Raw genomic sequence first — 22,922 nt, forward strand, 5'->3', positions numbered from 1 at the left:
ACGCATCAGTAGGTTTAGCATCGCTATTTTCTTTAGCTCGAAAGTGGTTTATCAGTGACCACATCCGCGCCGGGTTTCTGGCAGATAACTGAAACTGATGATGGAAGTATCGTCGTCTTGCGGATCGGATAAGGGCAACCACTTTATTCCTTGCGATTCTGTAGTTGATACCTAGTTCTTCATTACCATTACCAATAATAATAATAATAATAATAATAATAATAATAATAATAATAATAATAATAATAATAATAATAATAATAATAAAGACAAAGTAGAAGAAGAAGAAGAAATGTTCTTACTCACGCAAGGCACGAAATTAGCCTGAGGAAGCGTTCTTCACTATATTCGACGCCTTTAGGTACAGCACTTGTGCCCGTGGTCCACTTCACGAATATGCAATCACCTGTGTCAAACTTTTCGTCTTCGTTGAGTAATTCGTCATTTCGGCTGAATTCAGATACATCATTGAAGCCGGATCTTTTCTCACCTACAACAAATGCTTTCTGCGGGAAAAAAAAAAAAAAAAAAACATGGTTGATCCCTCCGTCATAGGAATCGGAATAACACGAAAGTAAAGCGTGCCCTTACAGAAGTAACTGAATGTTTACTGTACATTGATATAAGAAAGTTTGCACAATGTATATTGATGTCTGGCAGTTATAGCACCGCTTAACGTCGATGGACCCACTTCGATGCTTGGTGGCACATCTCCATGCCAACTCCATCCCAACGACTAACGTCCATGTTCAGTGGTCAAACAAACCCCTGTGGAAGCTGTAGTAATTAACGGTGAAAGTGTAATCAGAGAACGAGTGGTGATAGCCGGAAGAGCGTCGCATATTGGATGCAGAACTTGGTCGCCATCCTGCGGCATGTTAAAATGTGATTGAACACCACGGCCGCACTAGAGGGAAACGCAAAGCGCGTCGTGCCGCCCCGGTAGCCTGGCCGCAATTTTTCTCGGGGCGAGCGCGTAGGCGGGGAACGCGGTGTTACAGCCATGTGAGGCAGGCGCGCGTCGCAGAGCTATTTTTGGTTTGATTATCGCGATGATATGAGCGAGGCCGATGCTTTTACGACGCTTTCGTTAATGTCGCCACCTCGCGGTATGTTAAGGCATTGACAAAATTGAAGTTTTATTGAAAACGCGCCGAATGCGACGAACGTGTAAAGCCTGTTTCACATGCAGCGACCGAGCGGCGGGGCCCGCAGCGATCGAGCGGCAGCAGGACGCTCGGACGCGGCTTCGTTTCACATGCACCGCTTTTGCGCGGCGCGAGCCTCTGCGATGCGCAGTGATGGTTGTGGGAAGCGCCCGTTATCCGCGGGTTTCCTTCCTCCGGGCTCGCTTGTTTTGGTGCGCTTGGGTTGCAAGTTTCACGAGCCTTCTACTTCGGTGATCGATTTTCACGCGCCTAAACCTTGAATGATGAAAATGTGCAGTGTATCAGAGTGCAATTAAACAACTTCAGTAGTCACGTTTATTTCTGTTCCAGCTTTCTTTTTTTACCACGCAAGTCATGTTGCACGCCCATACACTTGGCCATGGAAAAGAAAAAGAAAGAATTTGTTTTTGGGGTTTTAAGCTTTCACAGGGCTTTCGGTGGCTTCTGCTCTCGAATGCCGCAAGGCGGTGGTGCGCCGTATGGGCCGGCAGCCGGATGCAAGCGGCCCAGTCGACGACATTGTGGGTTTGTGAAGGAGCTCGTCTCTCTTTTTTTTTTTGCCTATTGGACATTCTGCAGTAAAGAGGCGGCGGCATTTGTCGTCTTCGGGGTACGTGACCACTAAAAAAAAAAAGAAAAAGAAAACAGTAAACTATTCGAACGTGCTGCACCAGAGTAGTAAAAAAAATCACAGCATATCCACGGAGTGAATGATGATGAGTGGGCGAAGCTGCGGAGGTTCATCGGTAAACCGTGAACCTTCCGTGAATTCTGCCCAGTACATCATCACCGACGTGAGATAGGGCGCGTTTATACTAAAGGTTCGATGAGTTATGACGACTTGCAGCTCACTTTAATTTTACATGTACGCTGTGAATTTTCATTGTTTAGAAAACCATTGCTTTAGAAAACATCTGGCGTCTTTCGTTAAGCAGCTGGCGCCTTTTCGTTTTGCTTTAGAAACATCTGGCGTTCTTTCGTTTTGCTTTTACAAAACATCTGGCGTCTTTCGTTGGTTTATTTCATCAATCAACGGCGTTTTGAACAAAATTTTTATTGTTTAATCACGCACAGGAGAAATCTCACCAGGCACTACCTTGGAGGTAAAGAATGGCTGCTAATGGGAATGAGAGACCGAAGAAGTCGGCTTTTAGCTACCGCTGCGAATTTTTTATTGTTCAACAACGCACAGGAAAAATCTCCCACCGGCACCACCTTGGAGGTCAAAGCGTAAGACTGGTTACGGACTACGACTACGACTACGAGGGACGAACGGGTGCCGCCTTAAGGAGCTTCGCCCCTAAAAAAAAACTCAAACATCTGCTGCGAACAAGTGCGGAGTGTCGTAGGTTCCCCCTGTCCGGACCTATGTTGGTGTCACGATTAGATAAAAATACAAAAGAACAAAATGGCACGTGCAAACGATTTGTCTGCTTTGATGGAAGCGCAGTAAAGAACAACAAAAGGAAAAGAACGGCGTTTTCTACACTGCCAGCTCGTTACAGCAAATGTCGTCTGCTAGGAAACCGAGTGGGAGCGAGTTCCTCCCGGCGCGCGCGGCTGCTCTCGTCTCCATCCCTACAGTCACGTGCCACCCACGTCACTGCTCCCCCATTGGTTGACCTAGGGCAGACGCTCTAGACGCGCTGCCGCGAGCGAATTTTTCCAAATGGAGCGAACATGATCGCAGCGTCCTTTGGTCGCCCTTAAAACCTGTTTTTGGGCTTCCGCGACGGCAGCCGCTCCGCTCTTGGAGCAAAATCGCTGCATGTGAAACAGGCTTAAAGCGTGGCAGGTACTAATCGCGGAAGCTACAGTAATGATGAATTACTCTGCTTTGCCGCTCCCAGAGGGCAACACCACCCCGCCGACCGGGAGAGTGGTAGATATAAAAGGCGCGTTTGTAACGCCCCTAGAGTCTGTGCCCGTGGCGCAGTGGATAGCGCGCCCGGCATCTGTTGTTGCGGACCGAGCGGTCGTGGGTTCGATGCCCGTTGACGGAGCTTTTCTTCTTTGCCATCTGAACGTGTACATTTTTTCGACGTCATTTCCGTGACGGAAATACGTCACTGCAGTCTTGGTGGACCCCGGCATAAAACACTTTCGTGTTAAAAAAAATCACAGCATATCCACGGAGTGAATGATGATGAGTGGGCGAAGCTGCGAAGGTTCATCGGTAAACCGTGGATCTTCCGTGAATTCTGCCCAGTACATCATCACCGACGTGAGATTGGGCGCGTTTATACTAAAGGTTCGATGAGAGTTATGACGACTTGCAGCTCACTTTAATTTTACATGTACGCTGTGAATTTTCATTGTTTAGAAAACCATTGCTTTAGTAAACATCTGGCGTCTTTCGTTAAGCAGCTGGCGTATTTTCGTTTTCCTTTAGAAACATCTGGCACCTTTTCGTTTTGCTTTTAGAAAACATCTGGCGTCTTTCGTTGGTTTATTTCATCAATCAACGGCGTTTTGAACAAAATTTTTATTGTTTAATCACGCACAGGAGAAATCTCACCAGGCACTACCTTGGAGGTAAACAATGGCTGCTAATGGGAATGAGAGACAGAAGAAGTCGGCTTTTAGCTAACACTTACACTTCTACTTCTACTAACGTTTCCTACTGGAACATGCCAATGGCTGCTAATGGGGAATGAGAGACAGAAGAATTCGGCTTTTAGTTAACGCGCACGCTGCAAATTTTTTATTGTTCAACAACGCACAGGAGAAATCTCCCACCGGCACCACCTTGGAGGTCAAGATCTGGTACTAGCGTTAAGACTGGTTACGCACTACGACGGGGACGAACGGGTGCCGCTTTAAGGAGCTTCGCCCCTAAAAAAAGATGGCTGATCCCTCTGTCATAGGAATCGGTATAACACGAAAGTGAAACGTGTCGTTACAAAAGTAGTTGATTGCTTTAGTGCATTGGTATATCAGAGCTTGTATAATGTCTATCGTTGTTTGGCAGATGAAGCACCGCCTGATGTGGACGCACTCACGTTGACGCCTAGTGGCACATCTCTGTACCAACAAGTAACGTCCATGATCATGATTTAACCCTTGCGGAAGCTGAAGTTCTTAACATATACGTGGACACCGCATATGGTTAATCCCGCGCGAATATGTCATCAACAAGCACATAATAAACATTGATGACTCGGTATGCACTCCTCCAAAGCGTCGTGAAACGCGAAGAGAAACGCTACGCGCGTTGTGTCTTCCCTCTAGCCTGGCAGTTAATTCTAACAGGGCGAGCGGGGAACGCAGTGCGACAGCCAGGCGGGCGTCGGAGAGCAATTTTGCGATATAGATGGATGCTATGAGCTAGGCTTGTGCTGAAGCCACCACCTCGCGGTGTGTTAAACGAAAATACACTTCTGTTGGAAACGCGCCGAATCGGACGGTCGCAGCAACGGCGCGTTTTTTAGGGGCGAAGCTCCTTATAGCGGCACCCGTTCGTCCCTCGTAGCGTAGTATGTAACCAGTCTTACGCTATGACCTGCAAGGTGGTGCCGGTGGGAGATTTTTCCTGTGCGCTGTTGAACAATAAAAAATTCGCAGCGTTAGCTAAAAGCCGACTTCTTCTGTCTCTCATTCCCATTAGCAGCCATTCTTTACCTCCAAGGTAGTGCCTGGTGAGATTTCTCCTGTGCGTGATTAAACAATAAAAATTTTGTTCAAAACGCCGTTGATTGATGAAATAAACCAACAAAAGACGCCAGATGTTTTGTAAAAGCAAAACGAAAGAACGCCAGATGTTTCTAAAGCAAAACGAAAAGACGCCAGATGTTTTCTAAGCAATGGTTTTCTAAACAATGAAAATTCACAGCGTACATGTAAAATTAAAGTGCGCTGCAAGTCGTAATAACTCATCGAACCTTTAGTATAAACGCGCCCGATCTCACGTCGGTGATGATGTACTGGGCAGAATTCACGGAAGATTCACGGTTTACCGATGAACCTCCGCAGCTTCGACCACTCATCATCATTCACTCCGTGGATATGCTGTGATTTTTGTTTTATTTATCGAGCCTGGTGGCACACATGTCACCACCCCGTTATAAAGGTTATAAAGGGGACGCTCATAGCGTTAATCCATCCATCTGTCCATGTAAGAGCACAGTGAGAAGAAAGTGTGAAAGGTAAAAGGCGCGTTAATGTAGACGCCGTTATGTGTTTGGCGGTAGCTCAGTGGGCTAAACGCCCGCCAGCCGTCGTCGCAGACCGAGAGATCATAGGTTCGACTACTGTCAACGGAACTTCTTATAGTTTTTAAAGACGATAGTCTTTCTTGGGAAACTTAAACGCAGAAATTTTGGTCTGTCTGTCTTTCTGTTTGTCGGCACGTCATTCGATTCAGCCACCCGGCCAAAGTTGAACCACTTGCCCAAGGGCCAGCCATCTTGAACGGCTGACTAAGTTTATACTTGTGTACATTGCTGATCAAAAAGCAAACATTACGCATATCTGAGGCGCAACATCACTAGGTAAGTATTAGGTGGTGTGTTCCTTTAATAGAAAATACATAGATACGTAATTCTAGAGACCCTAGTTTCTGAAGCTGCGCTGAAAATGCGACTGCGCTGAAACTTGCCTTCCTCCGTGCCCTCTGCACGAGCTCATTGTTGTGTTTCGGTTTCGGTTCAGTATTGCGCTGTACGAATGCCATGGGGCGCCGCTGTGGCATTCCTGTTTTACCCAGGCGACGTATAAATAAAAGAATGTGTGGAGGGTACTCGTTGAGTGCAGACGTTTCTTCTGCTTCGGCACTTCGCGCCAAACCGCGTGTTCGGGCTGGCTGGCGTCCCCGCCGGTCGCGTTGGTCACCGCCGGTCTTCGCCTGCTGCTGCGCCGGGACTACCAGCCCGCAACACAGCACTCATGTTTCCCTACGTATTGCCAGATGGCGTCCATATCTCACGCAGCGCCTCTTCTATCGTCTTTAGACGACATTTGCAGCGAAGCACGCAGATACGCGGCCAATTTTTTTCTTTGCCATTTGATGGCGTTTATTTTGCTGACGTATTTCCGTGACGGAAATATGTCATAAAAATCTTGGTGGACCCCGGCATAAAACACTTTCGTGTTAAAAAAATGCCGGGATCAGAATGTGGCTAAGTGGTAAAATAGAAGAAAGCCTGTGTAAACATACTGGCTTCGGAACAGTTCGGCTCTGCTCGAACAGTTAGTCACGCATAGGCAGATAGAGAATTACAGCCTTACGTGGTACCCAAAGTTAGCGCCTCAAAACTTTACAGAACAGCATCTGAGAATTACACAAACAAAGAATGTCATACCTTCGTTCATTCATCCATTAATAAATTCGTTCGTTCATTCGTTCATTTACTCGTTATGGTACTAGGACTTTGACAACAAACATGCTTTTTCAGAAGATTGACATTTCGGCCGTGTTTGCATTCCAGCAGTTTATACATCTCAGCCGTGTATACGTATTCTGACAGAACTTTCAGACGCGGTCATCGGCGAATCGTCGACAAACTGTTATGCGTCGACGCATTATTGGACAGATTTAGTTGAGCGTCCGCAACAACGTACGGACGCAGCCTGCCATAGGAAATGGCTGGCAGGCCGCGTCCGTACGTTCTTGCGGACGCCCAACTAAATCTCTCTATTAACGACGTGTGAACTCGACGCAGAGCTAATTTTGCTGGAAGTGTGCCAGTTTTCGTACTTGAATGGGAAGCGTTCCTTGGCGAATTAAAGGTATCGTTTGGCCATATCTCTCTTAACTCCCATATCGCGAGATGCGTGACCGACACGCGAAACAAATGAATCAATTGATTAAACGATTAATTAGCGGAAGTTCGAGGGAATTGTTGTAGCGCGAATTATAGTAGTTCGAGAATTGTAGTTGCGCAAATCGGCGTGGCATGGGAGAGCCACGCGTGCCTAGCTGGTGATGCGCATGCGTGAAGAGCGTGCAGGATAGAGTGAAAGATCTGGAGTTACCTTAGTGTAGTTGCGCACGTGGAAACGTTTATTTTGTCTGTCGGGTCGCGACACGGTTATTTGATGCGGTCGCTAAATTTCCGTTTGTCAAATTTTAGGTGGGCTAGTTTATCTGGCACCGGTCACGTGTAGGAAATCAAACGTCGGCAACTGTTTACCACAAGGTGTCTTCATACGTAAACTGTCTCTTCAGAGGAAAACGCAGTGGCATCGACAACAAGATATTCTTGTTCCTTTGACAGCCCTGAAGTCACAAAAGTAGATGGTGGTGGCAGAGTTACAGGTAGGGTGCAAATTTTAAATTTCATATGAGACAAAATGCATAGAAAGGAAGTTTACAATGTATACGTGCTTTCATGTTTCCCTGTTTTGTATATAACAGTTATTAGCTTCGGGCGCCTTAAGTGGTGTAACATACAACAATGAAAAGGAAATGTGCCTCCTGAAAGTCGCTTTCCAAGACCGCCGGTAAGCGGGTGTTGGACGTATGTGCCAAGAATTTTCTTGGAACAGAAGGTAAGTTGAAAATTAGGTTAACAGCCTAAATTGAAAAAAAAAATCTAAGAAAGGCATCTGCTTCTCAGCAACGGCGCACAATGAATTAAAAAAAATACAGGCGTATCACAAATTATCTTGCCAATTTGTAGTGAGGGAACCATACAACACAGCGCCTTTTGCTTACTATCAAACTTTTAAAGAGAAGGCAGGTTTCACCGCATCACTTTTATTCCAAAGGCGTTTTCGAGGCAGCTGTATGCGCTGAAGTTAAAATAAGCGTATTTTTCTGTTGTGTTGGCCTTAACTCAATTTTGTGGTGAGGTGAGAGCTGCCAGATGCTACCAAGCTAACAAGCAAACAATCATCACAAAAAAAGCCCCCCCCTCCCCCTCAAAAAGCAACTCGACTTTCGCGAAGAAGCCGAAAAGAAGCGGAAATTTAATAAATTTTCCCATCATTGAAAATATTTTTAATTATAATAAAAAAGTACCTCAAATACGAAGGGGAGCTGAAAAAATAACTAATTATTTTGTACAACAAAAATATGCGCACCTATGAACGAAAGCACATGGTTACTTTTAACGCGATAGCGTTAAAGAGCTCGTTCCGCAGAAATTCCGGTGTCGGCGCCGTTGGTTGTGAGCGAAAAATAATCGTCTTGAATAAAAAAAATAATAAAAAATTCTTAGTTTCGAGTGAGAATCGAACCCAGGCCATCTGCGTTCTACCACAGAGTCACTCCATGTTTTTCTCTCTTTCATGGTATTTAGTACAGACGTGCGTAATTAGCATACATAGCGAACAAAATACTCAAGGCAAATTCAACAGCGTAAAGCGTTACACAGAAGTCCTAAAAGGGTATTAAAGCAGTACATTTAATCAAGAGGGCATACCAGTCCGGTTGAAACTGTAATTGTTGATAAAGGTATTTTAGCTGAAGAGCCATTTGAATGAAAGGCGACCGTGATGATACCATGGGTTCTGCATACCTCTATAACGTGCGAGTTTTCCATAAACTGTGCATACCCATTAGTAAGAGCATGTCAACAGGCACAGAATGGCTGAAGTTCGGGAAACTATAGAACATTGCTTCATCAGCTGTAAAGACGCCATACTCTTTTGGGACGTTCTACAAAGCGCTTTTAAAAAACAACTCGATTTAATTTTCTATAGCATACGTTATCTCGTGCCACAGAGCCACTCCATTGCTTGAAACTGCACAGAAATTAACTTTAATGCTTCAGAGACCCACGCGTCCTGAGTACAGGTGTCACAGTACGAGATGTAATGTCGCAGTAGAACGGGGTACAAGCGTATATTGCAATGGGGCTTCATTGCATAACGAGTTGGTGGTTTAGAGCCGGCCACCCATTACAAAAGGCACACACATTACTGCGCGTATTCCCTTACGAACACGTAGTGGGTGCATCGCAACTTCGAAAAAGTATCACGCGCGTAATTGCTGCTGGTTTAAGGCATGCCACCCATTACGAAGGGGATGTACATTAGTGCGCGCATTCTCTTACACACACGTGGTGGGTACACTGTTGTCATAAAAGTGCTGTTGAAGAGGGCAGAAACCTTTACCTTTACTAAAGGTATGTCGAGTGTTCACTAAAACAACTATATTTGCTGCAAGAATGGAAATAAGCCCATGAAACGCGAGAAGCGACTGGAAAATTCCACAAGCAACTCGGCGGAAAAAGAAGCCCAAATCCACCTTTTATAAGCGGAACTCCCAACTATGGCTGAGGTTCAACTGCACTTTGGATGCATCTAGGATGAAATGGAACAGTTACCCCTGAGAAGCAAGCAAAGGACACCTCTGTGGGCTAACGCTCGCGCCACTTGCAGGGTTTATCAGAACACTTCTCTATGAGCGAGGTAAGTTCAGGTGTTCTCTGTTCTCTCTACATAACTGTATTCAACAAGAAGGCAAGGCTGATCATTCAGATATGTGTTCATGTATCAAATGCAGTGCAAAAAATAGACGTAAATGTAAACATTTCGACAGAAATCTGTCTGGCTGGGTGGAATATTTAGGAGGTTAATATGGCTGCAGCCAAGCTACGCGACCCCCCTCCCCCCTCCCCGGCCACCCCACCGGCCACAACGGAATCCAAGAAGCCAGCCCCGCGCATTGTCATACCATATGTGCCGGGCATCAGCGAAGAGCTCGCCAGGATTCTCAGAAAAGAGGGGGTCATGGTGATACACAAGCCAGCGTCGACGCTCACCCGCCTGCTACCGCGGCCGAAGGATCGACCCCCGAGGGAACAACACCAGGGCGTAGTTTACAAGGTGCCGTGTTCACAATGCCCAGCTAGCTACATAGGCGAGAGCAAGTGCTTCCCAGAAAGAATACGCCAACATAAGAACGACGTCAGGAAGATGGAAATGCAACGCAGCGCTCTTGCAGAGCACTGTGAAAAGCACGACCATAAGATCGACTTCGACGGGGGGGGGGGGAGGGGGGGAGGTGATTCTTAAAAGGAAGAAGGAAATGAAAATGGAAATTGGGTGTGGAGTGCTTCTGTTCTAGAAACAGAAAGGAATCTGGGAAGGAGGCTCTTCCTCGAGTCGTGGCACATTCAAAACACGCCGGCAAATGTGAACCGGTCCCTGGGAACAATGCCCTCGGTTTACGTTCACGGCCTCCGAAACGTGAAGGAAAGGGAAATCCGGAGCCGCGGTGGAACAAGTCGGGGAGAAGCTTCCATGACCAAACCAGTCACCCCTGAGGAAGGGACCGAATCGGTCCCGAAACGTCGGGCTCTCTTAAACTTGGCTAAAAAATAGACGTGGATGAAAAGAAAAGGGCTTAGCAGGAACTGTCAAACGAATGCTCATTTTCAATCAGAAATATTCGATGTACTTCTGCGCGCATGAAATAACCAGAAGTATATGCTTCAGGAAATTTTACAAATTATGAAAAACGCCTTCCGTGAGAAAATAAAGAGAACGCCTGCGCATGTTTGCCTGCCCTTGGCTAGCTGGTCCAAGACAGCCAGTTCTCCCGGCGGCGTCTGCCAAAGGCGCTGGCCAGGTGTCTGCCGCTGATGCCGCTGAGTGGGCACGGAACAGTACCCTGACGCCCTTTCTGGCGAAAAGGAATCGTCAACTCACGCATCGCGGCGCCAGACCTTACAGCACGCTTAAAAAAATAATGTCCGTCCAGTATACAATTTCCAAAGATCGTTTCGACAATAGACTACGTGCCCACATCACTCTTTTTTTTATTTGATAAAAAATAGCTTCTCGGTTACGTACGTGGAGTTCAAATTATGAATACATATTTTTTTATTTTAAATAACGTGCTTTTTACTCTTGTTATTTCTCTGATTGTAATTTTTCTGCATATGGGCGAAGGTGCGACAGCCTAAGCTCCTGTATGTGTCATACTAATGTGCCTGCCGAGCAAGCTCTCACTGCTCCCGTCCTTCTCACTTTTCTGCCCTGTATAAATCGCTTCACGCTACCAACCATGCATCACCAACTGCCCCATACTTCAACTCTTCTGACAAGTTCAGTATAGACGCGAGCATTTACAACTTTCTAAGGAGCGTAAAAAATTCTGGGACAAAAAAGCATCCTCAACCTCTCTTTCAAAGCACTTACTATATTTTTAGGCAATAAAGGGAAAATGCAGTTCGCCACAAAAAAAGTTATGAATCCACAACATTTGAATTTCCCATATGATATTCTCAATCCGCTGTAAGAGCTTTATATGAGGCATGCGGAGATTGTGGGTTTGGATTCCAAGGAGCTATATAGCGATGTGCTCTTTTTTTTCTAAAAGCGTTACATTTAAAAGCTTACACTTCTAACTTCTAATGTAGAAGGTTTTCAGATACCTATAAAAAGACACAATATTCTGACATGTATACCTCCAATAAAGGTTACACTTTTAGAGGACCCATGCTAACCTTTGCGCTAAAAATTCCTCTTTGACTTAGAAAATTACCCTGACTTATACTGTAGAGTTTGCCATGTAAAAAGTTAATGCAAAACTTGTAAATTAGAGGCACACAAATAATAAAAATGAATGCCTTTAATAAAGGTGACCATGCTAATGGTGTAGGCAAGACATTGAACTGTTTTACCGAACCCAATGTAGAGGTTCCAAAACAATGTTACAGATTCCGATGTTCTGACCACTGGATATGAATTTGAGGTGTGATAACACATCTTTTAAGTAACAAAGCAAAGATGTTTAAAATAGATGGGTTAACTAGAGAGATCCTCAAGCTCACCTTGATGTTACAGCGGTTAATGATTCGAGCAAACATTTCGACGTGGCCTGCATCGGTGAGAACGGCAGTGGCACCGGCCCTCTCTATTTTGTCGATAATGTCATCTGAAATAAAACGCAATTCACTTTATTTTTCTTGTCTTTAGATGCTTTGATGCAGGCCCGTAGCCAGGAATTTTTTTCGGGTGGGGGGCCCACTTGCTGAAAACCTTGACTCTTTGAGAAAAACACCTATTTTCATTATTTAATTTTGGTGAAAACACCTACTTCACCAAAATTTCGGAGGGGAAGAGGGTGGGCCCGTAGCTCCCCCTCCACCCTGGCTACGGGCCTGCTTTGAAGATTCGCTTTTTTAAATGACGCACCTGTATTTCCGGAACTAAAGTAAGAATATTCCTCAAATACACTTGTGACAAATAAGAACCTGAGCCCGTACTCGCAAAAGCTTATAGGGTAGTTCGTAATAGGAAAGCGTGCAGACGAACCTCATGTTGTCTAGCTGGCGGCAAAGAGAGCTTGCGTGCGAAGAGCTTTGGGAATTCGACCCCTGGTGTTGCATTGCTAAAATGATTGACGCAGACCTGCAGGAGGCGCAGGGCTCGGAGCTAGGTCCCTACGATAAACTTAGTCATAGCACACATCATATCTTTACTAACCTTGTGAAGGCGCATCGTTATCAGCTGCGAGATACTCGGCTCTTTCAGGTCGTGTGACAGATGAAAAAATAGACAGCTGAACGTTCCTTAAGCACTTTGTTTTAAACCATGAAAAGTACATTTTATTCCTTAAAATTTTACTGGTGTGGCCCATTGGGACGTCAACGAAATTTTGAGGAAACAGAATACTGCTAGAAGGGCAAGGAAAATTATTTAGGTTTATGGCAGAATAAAGAAGTAAAAAAATTGAGGAAGTTTACACTATCCGTGTAAAGCTTGAAAAAACAGCGAAGCTGGTTTATCTTAGGGGCCTAACGTGGCTTTCTTCACTGATGCTAGGTCTTCCTTGGCGTAGACAGAGTAGTTTCGAACCACAGCCTGTCACAGACCTTGCAAGCATGTTGAAACTCCAGCGCCAGAAGCTCACGTGCAAACCTGGCTGTAGAACCCCCGGTAGAAGCGCGCGCCTTTCGCCGCTCCTACTCGGCTCGCGCCACGCCCGGCAAACTCGGCGCGGCGGCTGCGCGGACTGTCTCGATCCGTCGGTGGGCGTGGATTGGCGGCGGCTGCTCCTCGGTGCATGCACGGCTAGCCGAGTCTGAACACAGGTGGGACGCGTCTGTGGCTTGGTTGTTGCTAGGTGACGGCACGGAGGGTTATTTTGCGGACGGAGGACGTTTTACCACGAGCTTTAAGAGCTTCGCTCTTAAAAGGACGACTAGGTCACGAGTTTTTCTTCGCGAAAGCCTCCGCAGTTGACAACAGTTTCACTTTGTCTCAGTTGTCGAAGCCTGATTCTTCTTGGATCTAATCACGCTGCGAACATTTCCCATGTAGCTGCTAAAAAGCGCGCGTCATTCACTCACCTTCTCGCCACATGATGTCAGATGATACCACTGAAGCTCCAGTGAGTGGGACGCTGCACATAGCGACGAAGGTTTCGACGGAGTTGGCGAAGTGCACATAGACCCGGTCTCTTTTGCCAACGCCCTGACGGCGGAATCCCGCTGCACAACGCCGCACTTTTTCCTGCAGCTCGCTGTAAGTTACCTTGTCTTGTCCACATATCTGTGGGAATGAATGCATAATATAGAGCACTGATTTCCCCGAGAGGCAGCTGGACCCGGCTTCGAGCGCGAGGGCGCCATGCTTGAGTTCCAGCCGTGCCGAACGTAGCGCAAAATTCAGACAGACCGCAAGACAGTGGAGGACCCCCCATTTCGATTATCATTCTTTTAAAAGTGAAGGCTACTTAGGCGCGCTTTACAACATCGTGATATTTAGCCCAGTTTCGGCTGCTAGATTTGGCTCTTAAAAAAAATTGGACCATCTCCCCGAAGGGAACGCTGATGGGATGCGAAACTGCAGCGTTGCGCACGGGTGGCGTCACGGGTTGAACGGCGCTAACGCGGGTGCTGCGGTGAGCGCTGGAAGATTCGTTTGAAGCGAAACTCGGTGTAGCGTTTACTGGTGTAAACGTTTGTTTGAAACGCGGACACGGGAGGGGAGCGGGCGTTGGAGACGGTAGCTGCGGCGCTCCGGCGGGTGAGGGAGAGTGACGTACGCGCGCACCTGCGAGGGAAGCGTGCGGGGGGTGCGTGACATCCACGCCCAGCTGCGGCGTGACCTACTTGGCACCGCTCCAACACCTGCGCAGAGGGAAGCGCGTTGCCTCGCGTTTGTGCGGACTGACGGACAGCGTTACACAGGCTAGTCAAAGAGCTGCTACGCATCTAAAACGCCACACATATAAGGCCCGGACTACCTGTCACCACCTAGCCTCTATAACAACGGACAAACCACGCACATTGTTCTGCGATTGGGCGACCGCGCACGGCAAATCGTTAACAACGTGCTCCACGCATGGGGTGAGACCACTGATTCCACCGTGGCACTGCCTCGCATTGCTAAACGTCAATGTGACAATATCTGGCATTCAGATTAAAGGAGATGTGTCACCACCGGCTTTTACACAACCCTCTTTATTATACGAGAAGTACAGAGATACCATGCACTTTATTATTTATTTATTCTCCTTTTTTGTATTCATCAGCGCGCTGCGGCTGCAAAACACAGCCTGCACAGCAGCGATTTCTAGGCTGTAAATGCGTTCTCGCGTGTTCACGGAACGACAAACTAAAACGAAAGGACAGTTAAAAATAAACAGCTCAGTACGTTTCAGAAAGGTTGAAGTCGCAAACCAGCTTTCACGTCCGTGAGTCGTGTCGTCGACTGCACGGCAGTCTTCTGCTGAGCAGCATATGTGAGTACGCATGCGCTTCTTGTACTCCCCTGTGATTTGTGGCTGAGTTGCACAGCTCAAAGCGAACGTTTAGCGCTATCTGTACAAGCACAAGAAAAAGATTGGCTAAAGCGGAATATTCACAGTATAAAAGATTTGGATAACGTCGTGTTTGTGAGCTTTCTGCCAGAACAAGCTCTCTCCGTCTTGGAAACTGCTTCAGCCTCTTCAAACAGATCGCTGTAAAATGTACAGATGCGTCTGTGTCTGTCCGAAATTTTGTTCCCGAGCAGAAAGATGCTGAGGAGCTGAACTTAGTGATTTATTCAACAGAAATTTCTCCCCTCAAGATGGCGGTGAGCAGGAAACGTCGTTGTCGGGCGTCCTACGCCAAGCGCAAGAAGGCGGAGATCGTGGGTGCCGTCTCCAGGGCACTTTATGCGTGAACCCAGTCCTCCTTGGATGCCTGTCTCGCGTCCTGTGTACACACAGTAAGGCCGAAGAAACTGTTGCATGCGAAAACCCAACACGAGTGCACATCTAGACGAACTTTTTCCGATAGTTGCTTTTACTAGGAACAATACTATACGACGAGTACAAACACGCAAATGTACAAATTTGCACTTTAAAGCAACTCGCCGTCTTTTCAACAGCGAAGCAGTTTAAGCTAGCCGTAATTTATGCGGCCTATTAGAAAACTATGATCATCATGAACGGGTATGTGCCACAGGAATCGGGCAAATCCCACTACTCACCACTGGCCCACTAAATATGAAAAAGGCAACAATTAGCCCAAGAAATGGCTATCCTCACGGGTATGTGTCACAGAAATGGGGCAAATCCCACTATTCACCACTGGTTCACTAAGAGAGAGAGAAAGCTACGGAAAGAAAGAGTGAGAGAAAAATTGAGAGAAATAATGGGAATAAAGATATAAAAAATAGAAAGACAGGTAAAGATGTAGAATGAGAGAGAAAGAGAAAGAAAGATAAACACAGAAAGAAAGAGATATTATAAAGGCGTTTATTGACGGCACTAGTCGACGAAGCACAACGGCGACAGTCAAGACAGAGCGCGGACTCTGAGCGCGAGGAGCGTGCAGAGAAGAGCCGAAGGGGACGACCCACTAGAGAGCGCCCGAGAGGGCGACCCATTACATAGTCTTCCAACGCTTCGCTACAATTACCCCGGGTACGAAAAAGGGAGCCGCCTGGCGACCTAACTGCTTGTCACTATGAGCGGGTCATGATAGGGCTTCAGGCGCTCCACGTTGACAATGTCGCGCCCTCGACGGCGCATGTCCGAAGATGGTTCAATGGGCTCGATCAGGTAGTTGACCGGGGATGTGCGTTCGACGACACGGTAGGGGCCGTCGTACTTGGGCAGCAGTTTGGAAGAGAGGCCAGGTGCAGTGGTAGGGACTGAGAGCCATACGAGTGCTCCAGGGCGGAACGTGGGCGCAGAAGTGGTGGTGTCACTGCGAATGCTCTTTTGCCGCTCTTGGTCATGCGTAGTAAACGTCTTGGCAAGCTCCCGACACTCCTCAGCAAGTCTGGCTGTGGCAGAAATAGGCGCACACTCAGACGGATCCGGCTTGTATGGAAGGATTGTGTCGATTGTGTGGGACGGGTGTCTGCCGTACAATAAGAAAAAGGGGGAGAAACCAGTAGTGCTCTGAGGGGCGGTATTATAGGCGTAGGTGACGAAAGGCAGAATGGCATCCCAATTGGTGTGATCGGCGGCGACGTACATCGAGAGCATGTCGCCGAGCGTGCGGTTAAAGCGTTCGGTGAGGCCATTCGTCTGCGGGTGGTAAGCAGTAGTTTTCCGGTGAACAACGTTGCACTCTTTCAGGATGGCTTCGACGACTTCCGACAAGAAGACACGACCTCGATCGCTGAGCAGCTCCTGGGGTGGACCGTGGCGCAGCATGAATCGGTGCAGCAGGAAGGAAGCAACATCGCGCGCTGTAGCCGCTGGGAGGGCGGCAGTTTCGGCGTATCGCGTAAGGTGGTCAACAGCGACGATGGCCCAGCGGTTACCAGCCGACGTTAGAGGAAGTGGTCCATACAAGTCTATGCCAACGCGCCCGAACGGACGGTCAGGGCAAGGCAGAGGTTGCAGAACTGCCGGCGACAGGTGCGTTGATGTTTTGCGGCGCTGACAATCGATGCAGGAGCGAACGAACTTCTGCACGTAGCGGTACATCCCTCGCCAAAAGTACCGTTGGCGAATGCGGTGGTAGGTTTTCGATACCCCAGAGTGTGCGCACTGCGGATCAGAGTGGAACGATTCGCATATGTCAGAACGCAGACTGCGGGGTATTACGAGTAGCCACTGGCGGCCGTCGCCGTAATTGCGTCGGTGGAGGAGGTCGTCGCGAACGGCGAAATGGTGGGCTTGACGACGCAACGCGCGAGTGGATGGTGTTGCCGATGGATCAGTCAGCAAGTCTATCAATGAGGCGATCCAGTGATCCTTGCGCTGTTCAGTAGCGATGGTGTGAATGTCGATAGAAGAAACGGCATTGTGAGACACTGAGCTATGGGTATTGTCGTCAGGCAAGGGGGAGCGCGAGAGCGCGTCGGCGTCAGCATGCTGGCGTCCATTGCGGTACAGCACGCGGATATCGTAGTCCTGTAGGCGAAGTGCCCAGCGGGCGAGGCGACCTGAGGGATCCTTCAGTGACGACAACCAGCATAGTGCATGATGGTCGGTGATCACATCAAATGGGCGACCATACAAATAAGGTCGGAATTTCGTAAGGGCCCAGATGATCGCCAGGCATTCCTTTTCGGTGACGGTGTAATTCGCCTCGGCTTTAGTAAGCGTACGACTTGCATACGCCACGACATATTCAGGGAACCCTGGTTTGCGCTGCGCAAGGACAGCGCCAAGGCCAACACCACTAGCGTCTGTGTGTACTTCTGTAGGAGCCGTAGGGTCGTAGTGGCGTAGTATGGGAGGCGACGTCAACAAACGGCGGAGCTTTTCGAAAGCGTCGTCGCACTCGGACGACCATGAATGGAGGGGCCCGTTACTTCCGAGGAGCTTCGTCAGAGGCGATATGATAGTCGCGAAATTTCGAATGAAGCGCCGAAAGTAGGAACACAGTCCTACGAAACTGCGCAGTTCTTTGACGGACGTAGGTTTCGGGAACTCGGTCACGGCGCGAAGTTTGCCTGGATCGGGGAGAATTCCGTCCTTGGACACGACGTAGCCGAGGATTGTCAGCTGCCGTGCAGCAAATCGGCACTTCTTTAGGTTCAGTTGCAGACCGGCGTCGCTCAAACGCGTCAAAACATGCCGTAGGCGTTGAAGATGGGTGGAAAAGTCCGGAGCAAAAACGACGACGTCGTCGAGGTAGCACAGGCACGTGTGCCATTTCAAGTTGCGCAGAACGTTATCCATCATGCGCTCAAAGGTCGCGGGCGCATTACACAGCCCAAACGGCATGACGTTGAATTCGTACAAGCCGTCGGGTGTGACAAACGCTGTCTTCGGTCGAGCGTCATCAGCCATGGGGACTTGCCAATACCCTGAGCGCAAATCGAGCGACGAAAAGAATTCTGCTCCTTGCAGGCTGTCAATGGCGTCGTCTATTCGCGGCAGTGGATACACGTCCTTACGAGTGATCTTGTTGAGTCGTCTGTAGTCGACACAGAACCGCACAGAACCGTCCTTCTTCGCAACAAGAACGACAGGAGACGCCCAGGGGCTGTTGGAGGGTCGAATAACATCGCGTCGAAGCATGTCGTCGACTTGCTCGGTGATTACACGGCGTTCTGTGGGAGACACGCGATATGGACGTTGCCGCAGTGGCAGGTGGGCGCCAGTATCGATGCCGTGCGTAACGGCCGAGGTGCGGCCGAGAGGCGTTTGAGCGACATCGAAAGAAGAGCGAAATTCTTCCAACAGGTCCAGAAGCTGGGAACGCTGGACCGGCGTAAGGTTGTCAGCTATGGTGGAACCAAACACGTCAGCGGGTGATGAACCAGACATCGAAACAGCACTGAGCGTACTGGAACTGCGGCCGTGCGTGTCATCGGGTTCGTCCATAACTTGTGCGTCTTCGAGGGGTTCCACGCTGCCGAGACATTCCCCTCGCAGCAACGTAACACTGTACGGGGAGGGGTTGATTACAAAAATAGAGGTGCTTCCCTGAGTGATTTGAACGGTCGCGAAAGGCACCAGCAAGCCTTTCCTCGTGCAAATACGGTCATATGGCGAGAGGAGTGCAACGGTGTCGGATAGACTGGCGCAGTAGACGGACACCGCCGTTGACGAGTTTGCAGGCAATTTGATGTCGTCTTTGACGAGTACCTTGCTCGCAGCCGATGGACTGTCTTCCGGCGTCAAGTTAGAGAATGGTGACAGCTCTAGTTCGGCTGGTGCGCAATGAATGACGGCGTCGTGGCGGGAGAGAAAATCCCATCCGAGGATGACGTCGTGAGAGCAGGCAGGAATTATGATCATTTCGACGGCGTACATAGCGTCCTTAATCATGACGCGGGCTGTGCACAGCGCTGTAGGGTGAATGCGTTGGGCGCTGGCTGTACGGAGGGAGAGCCCGGAAAGTGGCGTCGTCACTTTGCGCAGTATTCGGCTAAGCTTTGCGTCCATAACGGATACAGCGGCTCCAGTGTCGATAAGGGCAGATGCACGAACACCGTCTACAAACACGTCTATCACGTTCGATGGGCTTCGCTGAGGGCTTTCACAGTTCGATCGCGTCGCAGCCCTTGCCTCGTGGACTGCGACGACTAGTTTTCCTGGTCGCGTGGGACCAGACGTGGCCGCATCGGGGACAGTGAGCGGCGTCGTGGTGACGGTGAACGGCGGGTAGAGGGCGCTGGGCGAGACGGCGGTGACATAGGCTGCGGTGAATCGTAATACGGGCGGCTCGACTGGCTTGGCATGGTTGAGGCGACTGGAGGCGACTGCACGCGATTGCAATAGCGGGCGACGTGACCGGCGCAACCGCACGCAAAGCAGATGGGGCGGTTGTCGGAAGTGCGCCATCGGTTCGCCGGGGTGGGTCCCATCCATGGCCCAAGACGCGGTGGACGGGGCGGCGGCTGATAGGACTGCATGGTGGGCTGCAGTCGTGGCCTAGGAATGACGTCGGCGTACGCAGCCGGCACACTCGCCTGGAAGGCCTGTGGTGTGGCGACGACTTCGGCGTAAGGATGTGGGGCAGACACGGGGATCGCTGGGGGTGGCCTGGCTAGAACTTGCGCGTAACTGAGTGGCGCAAGAGCCGGAGGTGGCTGGTGGTATTCCGGCATGACCTCCGCGATTTCCTGTTGAATAGCGCGGCGTAAGGGAGGCAGCAGTGTGGTCGACGGCTGTTCAACATGCTGCGACTGAGGCAAGGTCAGTAGAGAAAGCTGGCGGGCAATTTCCTCGCGTACAAATGACTTGACCTCGGCGAGCAAGCCCGAGTGATCAGAAATGGCCGACAAGCCAGCGAGGTCGGCGTCGCGTGATGGAGGTCGACGGGTCAGCAACCGCTGCCGGCGCAGCTCCTCGTAGCTTTGACAGAGCGTGATCACCTCTGTCACGGTACGAGGGTTCTTGGCGAGCAGCATGGTGAAGGCATCGTCGTCGATGCCTTTCATAACGTGTCGAATCTTGTCAGACTCAGACATGGTTACGTCGGCCTTCTTGCACAAGTCGAGGACGTCTTCGATGTAGCTGGTAAACGACTCACCGGTCTGCTGAGCTCGTTCACGTAAACGCTGGTCGGCTTGCAGTTTACGTACGGCAGGTCGGCCAAACACGTTGATGATGGCGGTCTTGAAATCAGACCACGTGAGGAAATCGGTTGCGTGGTTGTTGTACCACAGGCTGGCCACACCCGCGAGGTAGAAAACCAGGTTGCTGAGCTTTCCTGCCTCGTCCCATTTGTTGGGTACGCTCACGCGCTCGTATATCGCGAGCCAGTCCTCCACGTCAGTGCCATCCGCGCCGGTGAATATAGGAGGGTCGCGGATGCGGGGGGAACCGGAGCATGGTGTCGGTACAGGGGGAAGCGTTTGCTGGGCGGCGTCTTGAGGCATGGTAGAGGGCACGGTACGGGATCGAAGCGCCAGGGGCATCGAACGGACCGAAGCTGGTTGGACGGCGCAGCACTCTCCACCAAATTATAAAGGCGTTTATTGACGGCACTAGTCGACGAAGCACAACGGCGACAGTCAAGACAGAGCGCGGACTCTGAGCGCGAGGAGCGTGCAGAGAAGAGCCGAAGGGGACGACCCACTAGAGAGCGCCCGAGAGGGCGACCCATTACATAGTCTTCCAACGCTTCGCTACTATATAAACAAAATAGCAAGATCAAGAGAGAGAGAAAAAAAAGTAAAGAAAGGGTCGTTCTATGAGAGGTGTGAACACTCGTTTCTGGACTTTGGTCATCCGTGTTGTGATTAATCTAGCTAAAGCCTAGCAACAACCTAGAAGCAACCATTTTACACTTCATAATCGTCCAGTTTCGCTCTTTCAAGGCTTGCGAGACTTAGTGGAGGCTTCGTCAATTTTTTTTCTGTCGATTTGTTGTTTCGTGAACAACAGAGAACATAATTAGGACCTAAAAATCATGACAATGGCAACTATAGCTACATGATTGCTCATTTGAGCGGCTGCGCCTAAACGTCAATTTGGCCACGTTGGTGGCTTTGTGACTTAGATCTCATGAAAATAATGTGGCATGTTTTTACAGATTAAGTCAGAGTATGCGCTTGGCTTTGATTACGTGGAGTTTCAAGAAAATCGAAGGTGGCCTTTATTTATTGAATTTCAAAACATTGCGTTTTTTGAGACAGGCCTTATGCATTTTTCGTTTGCGTTTGACGTCATTGCCGGAAATCGCATTTGACACACTTGTTAACCAAATGTGTGGCAACGCTCTGAGAAATTCTGAAAATTCTGACTTTTATAGACGCGGAGCAAAAAAATATAAAATTACAGCATTATTGAGCAATGTGCTGTATTTAAAATTAAAAAAAAAATATGGACAACAAAACTGCAAAATAACATCATTTTATGAAGGCACGTTATTCATTATGTCAAGAAAAATTTTAAGACTCACATCTGCAATAGTTCTTTTGTAGGATCTCGTCAAAATCCCATTTTCGCGCAATTCGCCCAAAAAAAGTCACAGTTTCACCGCAAGGGCGAAGCAATGGATGCGATAGTAGCAAATAGACCGATCCCACCAGACCATCTGCGCATGCGCGAGTTTCCGACAGTGGCACTGCCGCCATCTTAGTTGTAGTTCTCGGAGCGCTGCTGGTGCGGCTGCTTGCTACGTGTTTCAGCTATATTGGCGTTTTGCACCAATCCTCGACACGCAAGACGATTGAACGCGGTGGAAAACTGTGTCCGCACCTCCAATGTATGTTATTTTATTTCAGGTTAAACTGCATCCTAGCGCCAAAAGAAGAAAAGAACAGTTGATAGTGCTTACATGTGACGAGGTCGTCTCGTCGGGTTGATGAGCTTGCGTCATTTTGCTGAATAAATATTAGTAATAAAAAAAAGAAATCACGTTCCCGTCATCATGAGAGCAAATATATTCTTCAGTGAACGCAAGCACGCAAGCGACACAAGCTACAGTATCTGGAAAATAACTTGCCCAAACTGCGTAGAGCTCTCCGCTATACGACAACAGGAGAAAAAAAAAGCCGAAGGGACGAAAAAAATGAAGCTTATTGCGCTTTTTTTTTGTCGAGGCGACACTTTCCATGTAGACTGTTGTCAACGCAGGACTTCGATCACAGTAATAAGTTAAACGTAAATGAAGATTAAACGGTCGACGTGAAGCAGGTTAGAGGCGCGTCCGCTGAACGGTGACTGGCCGCTCATGCCGTTTGCCAAAGGTTAACACCACAAAAATCTCGTGAATGGCATAATTTTTCCTGCTGTACAAGGGATGGACGAGTCAGTAAGAAATTTTGGCGACACACGCAATGCGCCGGATAAGCAGCAGCTCGCTGGCTTGCGGCGGCGGCCTCAGCCGGTGGCTCCGCGCCGGCATCATCGCTAGGCTGACCGCTTCGAAACAGCAGTGTACGGTTAATAGCCCACGCTCATAAAGAAGTTCAGCTTTGCTACCGCTGTTACCCGCTTTACGA

The sequence above is a fragment of the Rhipicephalus sanguineus genome, chromosome 11, assembly GCF_013339695.2.
Source record: "Rhipicephalus sanguineus isolate Rsan-2018 chromosome 11, BIME_Rsan_1.4, whole genome shotgun sequence".
NCBI lineage: Eukaryota > Metazoa > Arthropoda > Arachnida > Ixodida > Ixodidae > Rhipicephalus > Rhipicephalus sanguineus.